Source organism: Macrobrachium nipponense, chromosome 1 (genome assembly GCF_015104395.2).
Source record: "Macrobrachium nipponense isolate FS-2020 chromosome 1, ASM1510439v2, whole genome shotgun sequence".
Taxonomy (NCBI): domain Eukaryota; kingdom Metazoa; phylum Arthropoda; class Malacostraca; order Decapoda; family Palaemonidae; genus Macrobrachium; species Macrobrachium nipponense.
Window position 1 is genome coordinate 148,492,829 of NC_087200.1, and position 15,690 is coordinate 148,508,518.

A 15,690-nucleotide genomic window follows, 5' to 3' on the forward strand; every position below is an offset into this window, starting at 1 on the left:
GCAAGAAGAGGGTCTTGAGGGTCAGATCCCTGTCTGGCAACTCTCGGAGTGGCTCGAAGGGTCTTCGAGTCAAACTCCTAAGGACGAGAGCCACGTCCCACTCAGGGGGCCTGAGTTCCCTGGGTGGGCAAGACCTTTCGAAGCTCCTCATAAGCAAGGAAATCTCGAACGAATTAGAGATATCCAGTCCCCTCAGCTTTAGGACCAGGGCCAGGGCGGCTCTGTATCCTTTGACTGTGGGGACTGAGAGGAGCTTCTCTCGGCGAAGAAAAACGAGGAAATCCGCTACCTGCTGAAGAGTGGCTCTGAGAGGAGATAGACCCCGTCTACGACACCAACCACAGAAGACGGCCCACTTCCCCTGGTACACAGCTGCAGAGGACTGTCGGACGTGTCTAGCCATCTCTGTTGCTTCGCTGCGAGAAAAGCCTCTCGTTCGCAAGAGATGGTGGATAACAGCCAGCCGTGAAGTTGTAGGGACTGGACTGCTCGGTGGTACCGTTCTACGTGTGGCTGGGCTAGAAGGTTGTGCCAGTGGGGCATCTCTCTTGAAGCTTCCGCAAGTAGAGCCAGCAGGTCTGGCAGGCCGTTTGGGAGCCACCAGGATCATCCTGAGATTCGGGGTGGCCAGCACTCGGCTGATCACCTTGCGAATCAGACAGAAGGGAGGAAAACCGTACGCAAAGAGGTTGTAACATGGATGTTGAAGAGCATCCTCTGCAGCTGCCCATGGGTCCGGCACGGTTGAAAAGAAAAATGATATTGTTATGATACAATAAGTTTCATACATACTTACCTGGCAGATATATACTTAGCTATAGACTCCGTTGTCCCCGACAGAAATTCAAATTTCGCGGCACTCGCAACAGGTAGGTCAGGTGATCTACCGCCCTGCTCTGGGTGGCAGGACTAGGAACCATTCCCGTTTTCTATCAGATTTTCTCTTCCACCTGTCTCCTGCGGGGAGGCTGGGTGGGCCATCAATCGTATATATCTGCCAGGTAAGTATGTATGAAACTTTATTGTATCATAACAATATCATTTTCATACATTCAACTTCCCTGTCAGATATATACTTAGCTGATTGACACCCTTTGGTGGAGGGTAAGAGACAGCTAACTATACTGAATAGACAGGTAAACAACATATGTTACAACATATGTTGTAGGTATTTATAGACCTTGGTTCTGATTAGGTGGAAGACTTCATGGCTACTGCCTGGGAGTCTGCTTCACCTCAAGAGCCTTAGCGAGATAGTGATCTGTGGCCAAGAGTTCTTGTGGGTCTGTCGATGGGGTCTTATCCACTTACTCAGCAGAGCCTGACTGGCATTTGTCAATGGGTGCTAATCCACTTATATGACAACACGCCTTATTTTAAGGAGCACACAACCGATCCCGATCACCCGATCCTAACACCTGTGTTAGTTCTAAGATTGTCAAGAGTTATCCCCCAAACTCTTCACAAACAACCCATAACTCGAAATACACAGTCAAAAACGCACACACTAAAGTACAAAAAAAAATTTTTGTACCCCTCTGATAGTCAGATACCACTGGAGTTCCTTACTGAACCGAAGCGACGGCCGCCTGTGCGACATCTGACACTTCTTCCAGCAGGAAGCCAAGCACGTATCCGACAAGAGGGTTACGTACACAAAATTAAGGATCGGCGCTTGCTCCAATACCCAGAACCGTCTCCGCTGACACAAACGGACCTCTGACACAAACGGACCTAGAGAAAAACATTTCTCATACGTTACGCGCACGTCCTTCAAGTAATGAGATGCAAACACCGAGTTGCACCTCCAATATGTTGCTTCTAAGATATTCTTAAGCGACATATTTCTCTGGAAGGCAATAGACGTTGCGATAGCTCTTACTTCGTGAGCTCTCACTTTCAAGAGTTTAAAAGTCATCTGGGCAGTTCTTATGCGCCTCCGTAATAACGCTTCTTACAAAGAAGGCTAAGGCATTCTTCGATATCGGTCTTTTGGGGTCCTTTACCGAGCACCATAGACCGTGTTGCGAACCCCCCATCTGTTTCTTTCTGTCCAGATAGAATTTAAGCGCTCTGACCGGGCAAAGAGACCTCTCTGCCTACTAGACTAGCCAGGCCCTTTACCTCGAAGCTCCTGGGCCAGGGTTTCGAGGGATTCTCATTCTTAGCAAGAAAGAGAGTCTGGAACGAACAAATAGCAGAGTCTCCTTTGAAGCCCACTCGTGACTCAAGGGCGTGCAGCTCACTGATTCTCTTCGCCGTAGCGAGAGACAACAGAAATAGGCACTTCCTTGTAATATCTCGAAAGGAAGCCCTGTGAGGTGGTTCGAACCTTTCAGAAGACAGAAATTTTAAGACAACGTCCAGATTCCAGCTCAGAACTCTAGGTTCTTTTGATTTGGATGTTTCGAAAGAACGAATGAGATCATGCAAATCCTTGTTCGCCAAATTTAATCCTCTGTTCCTGAATACAGCCGAGAGCATACTCCTATATCCTTTAATGGTTGGTACAGAAAGATGCGATTTCTCCTTCAAGAAAAGAAGGAAATCTGCAATCTCGGTCACAGAGGTATTGGAGGAGGACAGCTTCTTCGACCTACACCAACTTCTGAACACCTCCCACTTCGATTGGTATACTCGCATAGTAGATGATCTGCGGGCTCTAGCGATTGCGCTTGCCGCCTTGCGAGAAAACCCTCTCGCTCTGACAAGTCTTTCGATAGTCGAAAGGCAGTCAGAGCAAGAGCGGGGAGGTTTTGATGGTACCTCTCGAAGTGGGGTTGTTTGAGCAGATCTGTCCTGTTTGGAAGAGATCTGGGGAAGTCCACCGTCCACTCCATTACCTCTGTGAACCAATCTCGGGCTGGCCAATATGGGGCTATCAGAGTCATCCTTGTCCCCTTCGAGGCCACGAACTTTCTGATCACTTCCCCCAGGATCTTGAATGGGGGAAAAGCGTACACATCCAGTCCGGACCAATTTAGGAGAAAGGCGTCTACTACAAAAGCTCTGGGGTCGTCTACCAGAGCGCAAAAGGTGTCTTTCCTCTTGCAGAGGAACATGGCGAACAGGTCTATTTGAGGCTTCCCCCAAAGAGACCAAAGGATCTGACACACTTCTGAGTGGAGGGTCCATTCTGTGGGAAGGACCTGGAACCTCCTGCTCAGCCTGTCCGCTCTCACGTTCCTCTCCCCTTGGACAAACCTTGTCAGTAGAGTTATATTTCTTTGATTTGCCCAAATAAGAAGATCTCTAGTCAGTTCGTATAGAGAGAGAGAGAGAGTGAGTCCCTCCTTATTTTCTTACATAAGCCAGAGCGGTGGTATTGTCGGAGTTTATCTGCACTTCCCCGTCTCTGACTATCTGCTCGAAGCCCTTTAAAGCCAAATGAATGGCTAAGAGCTCCTTGCAATTTATGTGCCATGACACCTGTTCTTCCGACCAGGTGCCTGACACTTCTCTCGATCCTAAGGTTGCACCCCAACCCATCTCCGACGCGTCTGAAAATAATATCAGGTTTGGGTTCCGAACTTCCAGGGACACACCTCTGTTTTCCTCTAGAGGGGGTAACCACCACCTTAAGTGATTTTTCACCTCTACAGGAATTGGAAAAGTATCGGAGAGCTGTCCTGTCTTCCAATTTCAATTCCTTTTCAGGAAGAACTGTAGAGGACGGAGATGCAGTCTTCCTAGAGGAAAGAACTGTTCCAGCGAGGAAAGGGTCCCCAGAAGACTCAACCATTCCCTCGCTGAACTGCGCTCCTTCCCTTAGAAGCTGGAGACTGTGGCGCAACCTTTCGATATTCTCTCTTGAGAAGGAAACACTCGAAAACCCCGAGAATCCATCCGAATCCCCAGATAAACCATGTTCTGGCTGGGGATCATCTGAGATTTCTCGAGGTTCACGATCAATCCTAACGACTTTGTCAGGTCTAATGTCGTTGAAAGGTCCTCCAAACACTGTTTCTGCGACCTGGCCCTGATGAGCCAGTCGTCCAGGTATAGGGAGATGTTTATTCCCAAAAGATTTAGATGTCTTGCCACATTCTTCATTATACTTGTGAAGACTTGAGGAGCCGTGGACAGGCCGAAACACAGGGCCCTGAACTGATAGATCCTTCCCTCCATCATGAAACGAAGGTACTTCCTCGACGAATGATGAATCGGGATGTGGAAATAGGCGTCTTGAAGATCGAGAGACACCATCCAATCTCCTTGGCGAAGGGCTGCAAGGACTGAAGCAGACGTTTCCATGCTGAACTTCTGTTTCTCTACAAATCTGTTCAGCGCACTTACATCTAGTACTGGTCTCCACCCCCCCGAAGCTTTCGCTACTAGAAAAAGGCGATTGTAAAACCCCGGGGAGTTGTGATCCAGTACCAGCTCGATTGCTCTTTTGTCCCACATCTGTTCCACCATTTGACGAAGAGTATCCATCAGTACAGGGTCCCTTGTATCTGGCGGACAGTTCCCTCAGTGTTGATGTCAGGGGAGGGCTGTCCTTGAACGGGATATAATATCCCTTCTTGATGACCGACATGGACCATGTGTCGGCTCCTATGCTTGCCCAGGCTTCCGCAAATTCTTGTAACCTGGCACCTACAGGTGTTTGGAGGATCACTTTCTCATTTCCCCTTCTTAAAGGGTCGGAAGGAAGTTCTTCCTCTTCTTTCCGTAGTCTTTCTTCTGGAAATAGTTCTAGCCGGAGGGCCTCCTCGAAAGGGCTGCTGCTGCGTTGGACGAGCCCCTTTCTTTTCTTCATTGGCCACAGGCCTATTCTTCCTCAAAGACTGCCTGAGGAGATCTTGAGTCGCCTTCTCCGTTAGTGAATGTGAAATGTCCTTCACCAACTGAGAAGGGAACAAATGCTCTGAAAGAGGGGCGAACAACAAGGCGGATCTCTGTGAAGGAGAGACGGCCTTAGTGAGGAAAGCACTATAAACTGCCCTCTTCTTCAGCATTCCCGCACCAAAGAGGGAGGAGACCTCTGCTGACCCATCCTGAACTGCTTTATCTATGCATGTAAGTAGGCAGAGACAATCCCATATTTTCTCCCGTCTCATACCATTTGCCTCTTCTACCCGTTAGTTTGGCAGGAGGCATACAAAAGACCATCCTCCCTAGTTCCTTTTTAGTCTTAATCCAGGAATCTAGAGACTGTAGGGCCCTCTTCATAGATATGGCCGGTTTCATCTTAAGGAAGGACGAAGACTTGAGAGATTTAGCGCTCGAAAATAGAGAGCGCGGAGAAGGAGGAGCAGCTGGAGTCAAAGAATCTCCATATTCTTCTAGAAGGAGAGAAGTAAGAACTTTATAGTTCGACAGTCCTTCTTTGTTAGTTACCTCGTCTTCCGATACGTCCTCTAAGTCGAGAGGATCGGAAGGGGAAAGCTCCCTTCTTTCGTCTGTCTCTTCCTTTGACTTCTTCCTTTCCATCGATGAAGAACTTCTAACAGGCGAGGGACTAAGAGCTATTGTCTCCCTACGCCTGTCCTTAGGAGAATCTTGACTAATTGGCGCCTGGCTGGCTCCTGGCGCCTATCAGGCTCTTCACGTATAGTAGGCGCCTGGCAGGCGCATCGCTCTTGGCAGGCGCCTGGCTGGCTCCTGGCGCCTATCAGGCTCTTCGCATATAGAAGGCGCTTGGCAGGCGCTTCGCTCCTGGCAGGAGTCTCGCACTTGTTAGTTTCTTCTATCCTAGCTGGCGCCTGGCGCCTGGTTGGCGTTCGGCGCCTGGAACGATCTCGGGAATAATCGCGCCTGGCTGGCTCATCCCTTTCTGTGAGAACTTCATAGTCATCATCATCCTCACTGTCAGGTGTTCTCTGGTGCCTGGCTGGCGCCACACGTCTGGCAAGCGCTTCTTCCTCTTCTACCTCTCGCCTGCCTGGTGCTTCGCTCCCCCCAGAGATGGCCGCCTGTGCGACAACTCCCCTGGAAGGCTCGTTGCGCCTGACAGGAGATCGGTGTCTAGATCTTTTGACAGGAAGCTTGTCGTCCTTTCTACGAGGAGGCTCCTTGGAAAGGACTCCTACCAACGACGCTAGCTGCTCTCGCATGTTCATCAAAATCTTCTTGGTTGAAGACTCCCCTTCTTCAAAAGCAGGAGAGGGAGATCTGGAAGGCGCTTGAGGCTCCCTTACAGCAAAGGGAGTTAACTCCTTTCTAGCTCTCTTTATGACCGAAGGCGCTTCTTCTTCGGAAAAGCGCTCGGGGCTAGAGTTCAACTCAGGCTCTTTCCAGTGTCTCTTTAACGGACGGGAAAGCTTCGTATCTTACCATCCTCGTTTCGGTGAGGGAGATCCCGATGACGAAAAGCACTCACGTAGGACGCTTTTTCTGTAGCGATCCCTGGCAGTCTGAGATGTAACAGATTCTGCCGAAGGGACGCCTGATCGTTGGGGATTCTCCACAACCTCCGTACGGCTTTTGACTTTCCTTCCCCTCTGGGCCAGGGAGCTTGGAAGTGGTCTAGGCCTGGGAGTGTCGCAGAGACGACCAGACGCCCCCTCCACTACACTGGGGACACTTACATCACTGGAAATATCACCCTCACTTTGCTTACCTTCTAATGCCGCCATTTTCTCTTGCATTTTTTGAAGGGAAGCCTTGAGTTCTGCAATTTCAGAAGCCGAATCAGAAGGATTAGTAACCTGTGATCGGCCTGATAAAGATGGAGAATAATAATGAGTAGAAGAAGCTACAGAACTAGACAAGGGTTCGTTAGATCTAGATCTACTAAGGCTTTTGTGAGCCGCCTTTCTCTCTCTATCCCTCTCTAACTTCTTTAAGTAAGAAGTTAGAGTCTTCCATTCCTGAGCACTCAATCTTTCACACTCATTACATGTGTTATCTAAAGAACACTCAACAACTCTACATCCTTGGCATGCAGTGTGATGATCTACCGAAGCCTTCAGAATCCTCACCTTACAGCCTTCATTCACACACACTCTGAAACCAACACTAGAGTCAGACATATTCAAGAAAAATCCAAAGCCAAGTCCAAAAACAGTTCCACGATAGCGAATGCCAAACAACGATCCAAGTACGTCACCAAAAATCGGTCGAAAGAAGATCAAAAGCGTTGAAAAAAGAATTCCAGTCAGGAGGTAGTAACAACAATGTTGACCTACCTGTAGCGAGTGCCGCGAAATTTGAATTTCTGTTGGGGACGACGGAGTCTATAGCCAAGTATATATCTGACAGGGAAGTTGAATGTATGAAACTTGGAGTTTTCTGTTGTGCCGGGTGGCGAACAGATCCACGACTGGATGCCCCCACAGGTTGAAGAGCCTTTCTGCCACATCTGGGTGTAGAGACCATTCGGTTCCTATCACCTGATCCCGACGGCTGAGCTTGTCTGCTACTACATTCCTCTTGCTTGGAATGTAGCGGGCTGACAGCTCTATTGAGTGAGCCGTGGCCCACTCGTGCACCTGCACGGTCAACTGGTGTAGCAGGAGAGACACTAGGCCCCCCTGCTTGTTGACGTATGCCACTACTGTGGTGTTGTCGCACATCAACACCACTGAGTGTCCCACCAAGGTCCTGAAATTCTTGGAGAGCGTAGAACACCGCCTTGAGTTCCAGGACATTGATGTGAAGGTGCTTGTCGTGATGGTCCCACACACCTGCAGTCAGCAACTCCTCCAGGTGTGCGCCCCATCCCTCGGTTGATGCGTCTGAGAACAGTAACATCTCCAGGGGGGAGTGCGGAGAGGCACTCCTCTTAAGAGGTTCCTGTTGTCGAGCTACCAGGCTAGGTCCTGCCTCACTTTTTCCGTGAGGGACACAGGGAAGTAAGGTGGATTCTTTGCCTGTGACCAACTCTCCTTTAGTCTCCACTGGAGAGACCGCAGGTGAAGACGTCCATGAGGAACTAACTTCTCGAGTGACGACAGGTGGTCGATCACGACTTGCCATTGCTGAGCTGCCTGTTCCTGCCGAGACAGGAACTGGACAGCTGCCTCCCTGAATTTGCTGATCCGCAAGTCCACGGGGAAGACTTGCCCAGCTACCGTGTCGATCAACATACCCAGGTACTTCATCTTCTGCTTGGGTTCAAGATCAGACTTCTCAAAGTTTATTACGATCCCCCAGATCGCGGCAAAACTTCAGAAGTCGATCCCTGTCCTGTAGCAACCGCGAGCGGGAGCTCGCCAGGACTAACCAATCGTCAAGATACCTCAGGAGATGTATCCCGTGCGAATGGGCCCAAGCAGACACCAGAGTGAACACTCGCGTGAACACCTGTGGGGCGGTTGACAGACCGAAGCAAAGTGCCCTGAATTGGTACACCGTCCCGTCGAAGATGAAGTGGAGGTATTTTCTGGAGGATTGATTGAAAATACGCGTCCTTCAGATCCACCGAAAGCATGAAATCGTTCTCCCTGATGGAGTCGAGCACGGAGCGTGCCGTCTCCATCGTGAACTGAGTCTGGTGAACAAATCGGTTCAGGGGAGAGAGATCTATCACCGGTCGCCAGCCCCCCGAGGCCTTTTCCACCAGGAAAAGGCGGCTGTAAAAGCCCGGTGACCGATCCTTGACGATTTCTACAGCTCGTTTGGTCAACATGGTCTTTATCTCCTGTCGAAGAGCATTGTCCTTTGATGAACCCTGGACGTAGTTTTGAAGATGGACCGGGTTGGAGGTGAGGGGTGGCCGAGATTCGAAGGGTAGTAGATATCCCTCCCGAAGGACGTCTACTATCCAGGTCTCGGCGCCGTAGCGCTGCCAAGTTGCCCAATGGCTCGCCAGGTAACCCCCCACTTCCGCCAGCAGGTGAGGGGGAACGCCGTCCCTAGCGTTTCCCACCTCACTTCGACTTCTTCCCTGCACCTCCTCGGGGAAAGGAGGGCTGGGAGGAGGGCTGATGTCAGCCTCCCTTAGCAGAAGTTGAAGCAGCAGGAGTCTTTCCTCGGGACTTAGATGGGGCAACCGTCTTAGCAGCCGAGGAAGCGCTAGCTAAACTCTTTGGTTTAGCCGCAGTAGCTCGAGGCTGCCCAGAAGCCTTCGAGACTGCCTGGTGAACCAGGCGGTCACTGTCATCAGTGTGCCGCCTCTCCACCGCAGCGTCCACCATCTCTCCAGGAAAGAGAGAGGAGGAACTCCTAATGGGTCTGTTGCGAAGTCTGAGTGCCGCCTCGCGCCCTGCCCCTTGGTTACTCGTGTAAGGACTGCGTCCCTACGACGAAGCACCAAGTTGGCCCACAGGTTTGCCGTCTGATGGGCGAGGTAAGAGATGGCTCTACCTCCAGACTGGCACAGTCTCCTGAACGCTGGGTCTTCCTCGAGAGCAGAACTCCCAGAGTTGGCCGCGACTTTGGATATTGTAAGGGACCACAGATCCAACCAAGAGACTGCCTGGAATGCCGCCATAGCGGTTGATTCCAGGGCAAGTGCCTCCTGCTGCGAGAACCAGAGGTTCTCCGACAGGAGCTGCTGCAGGGACACACCCGGAGTTAGCCTTGCTAGTTCCGGGTTAACCTGTTTGGGTGGTATCGGATCTTCTGATGGCACATAGAATCGCCGCTGACGCTGTAGAGGAGGAGGAAGTAGCTTCGAAGACCTACCTGACTTCAGCGAATCCTCTCGTCCGGAAACGAGAGACTCCACTTGGTCAAGGACAGAGTCAGACAGCTCTGACCGCAGCAGACCCACCGTCGATTTGGGTTCCCTCTTCGGGCCCCAAAACGACTGGAGCCGGGACGTGGGCTCAGATGGTGGGAGCAGCGATCCTTCCCCAAGGCCGTTGTGCTGACGAATCAGCGCAATGACCTCGGCAAAGTTCCTCTGGATCTCAGGAGTAACAGCGTCTTGAGGAATAGGACCGTCCAGTCCCTCCAACAAGAGCAGCTCCCGAGACCCTCCTCCTTCAGAAGGAGGAACAGCGACAGACCCCTCACGGTCTCCTCCTGCCACTTGCGCGTACGTCCTGGCCGGTCCTAGAACCGTGCCTGGTGTGTACGGCGTTGTGACGAACACTCCTGGATACCTCGCTCTTCCCGGCGTAACCCGAGGAAGTTGAAGGTATAGGAGAGGCAGACCTGACGCTCCCCTCTCCTCGCTCACTGGCAGAACCAGTGTGCTTGGAGGGCTGCAGCCGATCACCAACCCGCGGTGGGGATCGGTCTGCAGGCCTGGTCGTGCCGCTCACCTGAGGCGAGCGGCTCGACTGAGCACATCGACCCCGGTCCCGTGCGTCAGATGAGCTGCTGCTGGTCGCCCTATCCGCCCGGTCCCTGTGTGAGCGGCGGTCAGGCGACCTGCAGAGCTCACTGTTGCGGTGAGACCAGTGCGCGTCCTCGCGGCGCGTCGAACCGCTGGTACCAGGCGAGGCTGGCGCCGACGGTCGGGGGACCTCTTCCCAGCTCAACCCGTGGCTGGTCAGAGACCGTCACGTCAGCCCGAGTTACCAGCTGGTCGCTACGAGAGCGGCCGCTGGCCTGGCAAGAGTCACCTGAGTGGCTCTCACCAGTCTTCTGCTCTGTGCCTCGGTCCTGGCAGCGAGCGAACTCAGGCGTCAAAACCTTGGCTGCACAGTCTCCCGCGGGAGACCGTACACTCGGAACCTCTCGCGAACGAGAGGCTGAGCCGGTACCTGGCTTAGCGGCAATGCCGCTAACACCAGGCGAGGAAGTACCAGTGGTAGCCGGTACCCCTCTGGTCCCCGTCTTCTTCTTCCTTGCAGAAGGAGAGACAGGCCCTGTTCCCGAAGGAGCAGGAGGACCAGCAGAAGAACCCCCGATCCCACCGGAGTGAGACGGGCCCTTAGAAGGTCCCAAAGGAGCCTTCTAAGGGGGGGTGAGGCAGCCTTCTTCTTCTTCGGCTTGGTAGCCTTAGAAGTCGAAGGGGAAGAGGCGGCAGCAGACGACAAAGAAGACGATGACGACACCTTCCTCTTCTTCTTCCTCTTCTTCGTCAGCTCGCGCAGGACAGACGTCAGATCCTCCATCGAGGACGGAGCCGGCGCAGTTGCTGAAGCAACAGGGCCCGGCTGCACCTGTTCGGAAGGACTTGAGTCTGGGGGAGCAACACCGTGGACAGGAACGACGTGGGCAGGAGCAGGAACAGCAGGAGCGGCTGGGCCAGCAGCAGCGGTAGCGGCAGGTACGGCTGACAAGTCGGGCAACCCAGGAGGCTTATTTTCAGCCATCAACATCCTGGATACTGGAGGCAGGTCCAGGGGGGAGCTTTTTGGGCAGCGGAAGTCCGGGGTCGGCAGCACAAAGGAACCAGGTGGAGGCGGCACACCCCTCCTCGATACGGCAGCAAGCGGCCTTTGCACTGAGGCTGTCGGTGTTACCGTAGTAACGTGCGGTGTATACACAAGATGCGGAGGGGCGGCGTACCCTGGAGTAGTAATTGTCGTTGTTGTGGTGGTCACCACTCCATGTGTGACCGCCCGCGACCCCGCCAACCGCTGAATCAACCCCTGGATACTAGGCACGCCCTGCAGTCCCAGTGACGCCCACACCTGCCTAAGGTCGTCTCCCACGGAAGGTGCACCTGCGGAAGCAACAGTCGGGTCAGTTTGAGGGGTACCCTCTCGCTTGGGGGGGGGGGGGACGAACCCCACCCAAAGTGGACGGAAGACCCCGAATACAACTGGACATCTGGGTAACGAGCGTCCTCCTCCACACTCGATGGATCGAGCGAGGAGAAGGACTTCGAAACCCCCCCCCCCCCGCAGGGGAAGGCGCGAAACATGGGGGCTGAGCAGGTGGTAGGAAGGATGACGAGGTATCTGTCACCAAAGGAGTCGCTGGAGAGAGCTTTCCGACGACTCCTTGGCAGGCCTACGCTTCTTCCTACCCTCATACAGAACCCACTGTGCCTCAGACCAATTCACACAAGTAATACATGGCTCAGTCCAAGAGCATTCCCGCCCTTGGCACCGAGTACATAAATCATGTGGATCTACATCAATGAAGGAGCGAAATCTACCGCATTTACGCCCCTCCAGCCCGGGACACTCTCTACGGGCGACCGGGGGGCGCAGCAAAAGCTCCACTTCTTGATCCATAATAATTGATTAAGTTTCACTTAATAAACAATGAAAAAATGAGTACTTACCAATTTCTTTCACAACCAAAACAAACCAGTCGAAGGGAAAATACAACCAAAGCATACGACGAGTAGCGGGCAGAGAGCGATGGCGAACAACGTCTTCACGCACCACGGCCGAAAGCAAAAGTGGTTCTTCACCTCCCAGGCGCGCGGCGCGCGCACTGTCGGACAAGCAGTTAACTACCGTTCTCCCCTTGTTCGAAGCTTACGACTGTTCCAGCTGCCGCTAGCTACTTCCTATTGTTAAAGGACAGAGGGTTTGTATTACGTATCAGAACAACTTAAAATTAAATTTTATTTTGTCTTTTTGATTTTTACATTTTTTAAAACTTTTTTATACTTTACTTATTTTACAAATTTTCAATTTCTTCACCACCGAATGGATGCCAGTCCATTTACGGAATTTTTCGAACCACCCATGAGAAGCCTTCAACTCTGGGGTTGCCATCGATGTCCCCTCTCCTCCGTCGTCTTTGGCTTGGGCAATCAAATCGCCGAAAATAGCACTGGCCTTCTGGCAGATTGCCGTCTCGGTTATCGTATCGCCAGCGATTTCTTTGTCCTCAATCCAAAGAAGAAGCAGCCTCTCCATTTCATCATGCACATGGCTCCTCTTGTTGGACAAAATAGTCACGCCCTTGGAAGATGTAGCTGCTTTGATGGCTTCCTTCTGCGTAAGGATAGTGCCTATCGTCGACGGATTTTGGCCGTATTCCTTAGCGATCACACTCAACCGATGCCAGCTTCATACTTTTTTAATATCTCCATTTTTGTCTGCATAGAAAGCCTTCTCTTCTTTCTGTGAACTTCAGCAACTTTTCTTGGGACCCAAGACTATACTGTATGTAATTAAGTTATGTAGTATACTAATTAAGTTCTCACACAACACGATAAAGTAGTACAACGAAATCACTGACACGAATTTACGTTAACAAACGAAATCATATATGTAAACGAACAAATTCCGCGTGTGTACGATAGCGCTGGTGAGAAGCAATGGCTGACGAAAAATGCCACTACGTACGATGCATGATGGGATCATGGGAGAGATGCTAACCAATAGTAGAGCAGGATCTTATGGCGGTGACTAGCATCAGGAACCAATGGGAGAGATGGAAGAATGTGGCGAGTCTACTCAGTTGGCGGCGCACGAGTTTCAAAATTGTTATTGGTGGTCCAGGCGAATCTCGGACTTTACAGCAACAACCTTTCGTATCTTGAGCAATTTTCGTATGTAGAGCCATAAAATTTTTCGTATTTGCTTTCGTATCTCGAGTTTTTCGTAAGTTGAGCCTTTCGTATCTCGAGGTACCACTGTATTCGCGGAAAAATAGTTATAGGCCTAGTTTGCAAAAAATTTGAAATCACGCGCCTTGAGGGATGCTGGGAGTACATGGATCACGCTGTTGTTTTGTTTATAAGCGTTACCCAGCTGCGCATGTGCGAATTTCTTTCTTCTCGCACTAAAAAGGATCAGCGACACATCTCAGAAATTCTTTCGTTACTTTGTTGTAATTTTTGCACCATTTTATATTAGCCATTACATAAAGTTTTATATATGAAAATGTGCGCAATTTCATGTAGAATACAACTAAAGACAACCCATGGTTGTAGCTTTTATCAGTTTTGAAATATTTTCATAAAAATCACGATTTGCCAAAATTTCAACCTTCGGTCAACTTTGACTTGACCGAAATGGTGGAAAAACGGAATTGTAAGCTAAAACTCTTACATTCTAGTAATATTCAATCATTTACCTTCATTTTGCAACAAATTGGAAGTCTCAAGCACAATATTTTGATTTATGGTGAATTTTTGAAAAACACTTTTTCCTTACATCTGCGCACGGTAACTCTGCCGAAATCTCAGAAATTCCTTCGTCACTTTGTCGTAATGTTTGCACCGTTTTATATTAGCCGTTACATAAAGTTTTATACAAATTATGGGTTTGGACAGTCCCCGGTTATCAGTGGACTCTGTAAATGGCAATCCAGTTTTATGGAGCTTGTGTAGCGCCATAAAATTGGCGATTTATGGTGCCATAACGGGCCAAGTTTTGGTTATCTGCACCATAAAGGCCAATTAATAGAGTTATGGCGCCATAGCATACCTAAAAGAGGTGCCATTAACTGGTTATCAGCACCATTAAGTGAAACTTGGTGCCATAAATTGCATAGTTTCGGTTAATGCAATTTTCACTTATCAGCACCACACCGAGACCAGGGACTGACTGTATTAATAAATATCAAATGCAGTATATTCAGTATATAAAAAAGTAAGAAAAGGAAGATCCCGCCGGGAAAAGCAAGTTTAACAATAGTTAGGCAAGAGCTCACAAAAACACGTCTGTATTGCATGACAACAGCCAAAAGCAAACTGGAATGTTTACATCCAGGCAGGCGGGTACGTATTCCCACCTACTGGGACAGAAGTTACTGACTAACCTACTTGTTCAAGAGTTTAGTGGCTGTTTTCCCACTTCACCGAGGGTACTTCCTAATGAAAAGGACCGATGGTTTGTATATTGTGTAGAAAGTAATCATAATTACAGCTCACACAATATCATAATAGATAAGAACTAAAATCAGTAACAAATTCTGAGTATAATTATATTAGTAAAATATTTACAAGATTTACTGAGATGCAGAAATGATGTAACTATCTGTGAGGTATACATGTCTTTGCTAATTACGTCTTCGTAAAATTACAATTATGTCAGACATACCATCATAAAAGATAATAACTGAAAGAAACCAACAGCAATCCCTGGGTATATTTATGAGCAAATAAATAAAAAGACATCATGGGATAGAAAGGGGTAATACACAAGCCTCATCAAGTTTCAAGGCATAATGATCACCCTCTGTCCTGTACTGAGTTACTACAGTTGATCGTATGGTGTGTGATGTTAATACTCATAGGAGTTAGCCCGTCTATCTCTCAAAACCTGTTATAGATACTAACATGATGATGCCTGTCCATTACAGTTGATAAAATCTTTCTTATTTCTTAGCTAATCTACTATACTACAGCTAAAATACTTATAGTCTGTACTTTTGCCATAATCTTTATACAGAATTTGGTCAAATGCACTCTGAAAATCCAGAGGTGTTATATGTAAACTCTGGAAATACCTGTTCTTTTACTTTTATCATAATTACTAAACATACCGCGTATAAGTCTGGTTAAACAGGAACTTCCATTACAAAGTCCATGCTGGCTATCTGTAAATAGATTGATTAATTCTAAATCTTTTGTATTATGTCCCCTACTAAGACAGATTCTATCTATCGGGCTGATAGGCTTGCAGTTCCTGTTTATCCTTACAACTTCTTTGGGAAGTAATGTTTTGAAGGTCAAATCCTCCAATGCTGTTTTTGGCTCTAAGTAGTTAGTCAACTTTTCTTCTGCTTCTCTGATTACCCTCAAGTTAAATCCATCAGGACCTTGGGACTTTTTTTGGTTCAACTTGCATATTTTCACTCATAATACATATTTAATTTGTTGACCCTACTTTCCTTGATACCTAATTTCCTTGGTATATTATTGGGGCACTAGAAATGTCCGAGGTGTCTTCAAATGACTCCTATTGTACTCTTGATTGGTTTCCCATTGTAACC

The 15,690-nt window shown here is 49.4% G+C and overlaps 1 protein-coding gene across 8 annotated transcripts in view; it reads right to left on the reverse strand.

Annotated features, from left to right (window-relative positions):
* LOC135219743 (uncharacterized) overlaps window positions 1-15,690 on the reverse strand; it is a 371,373-nt gene that overhangs the window by 84,747 nt on the left and 270,936 nt on the right. The window lies entirely within an intron of this gene.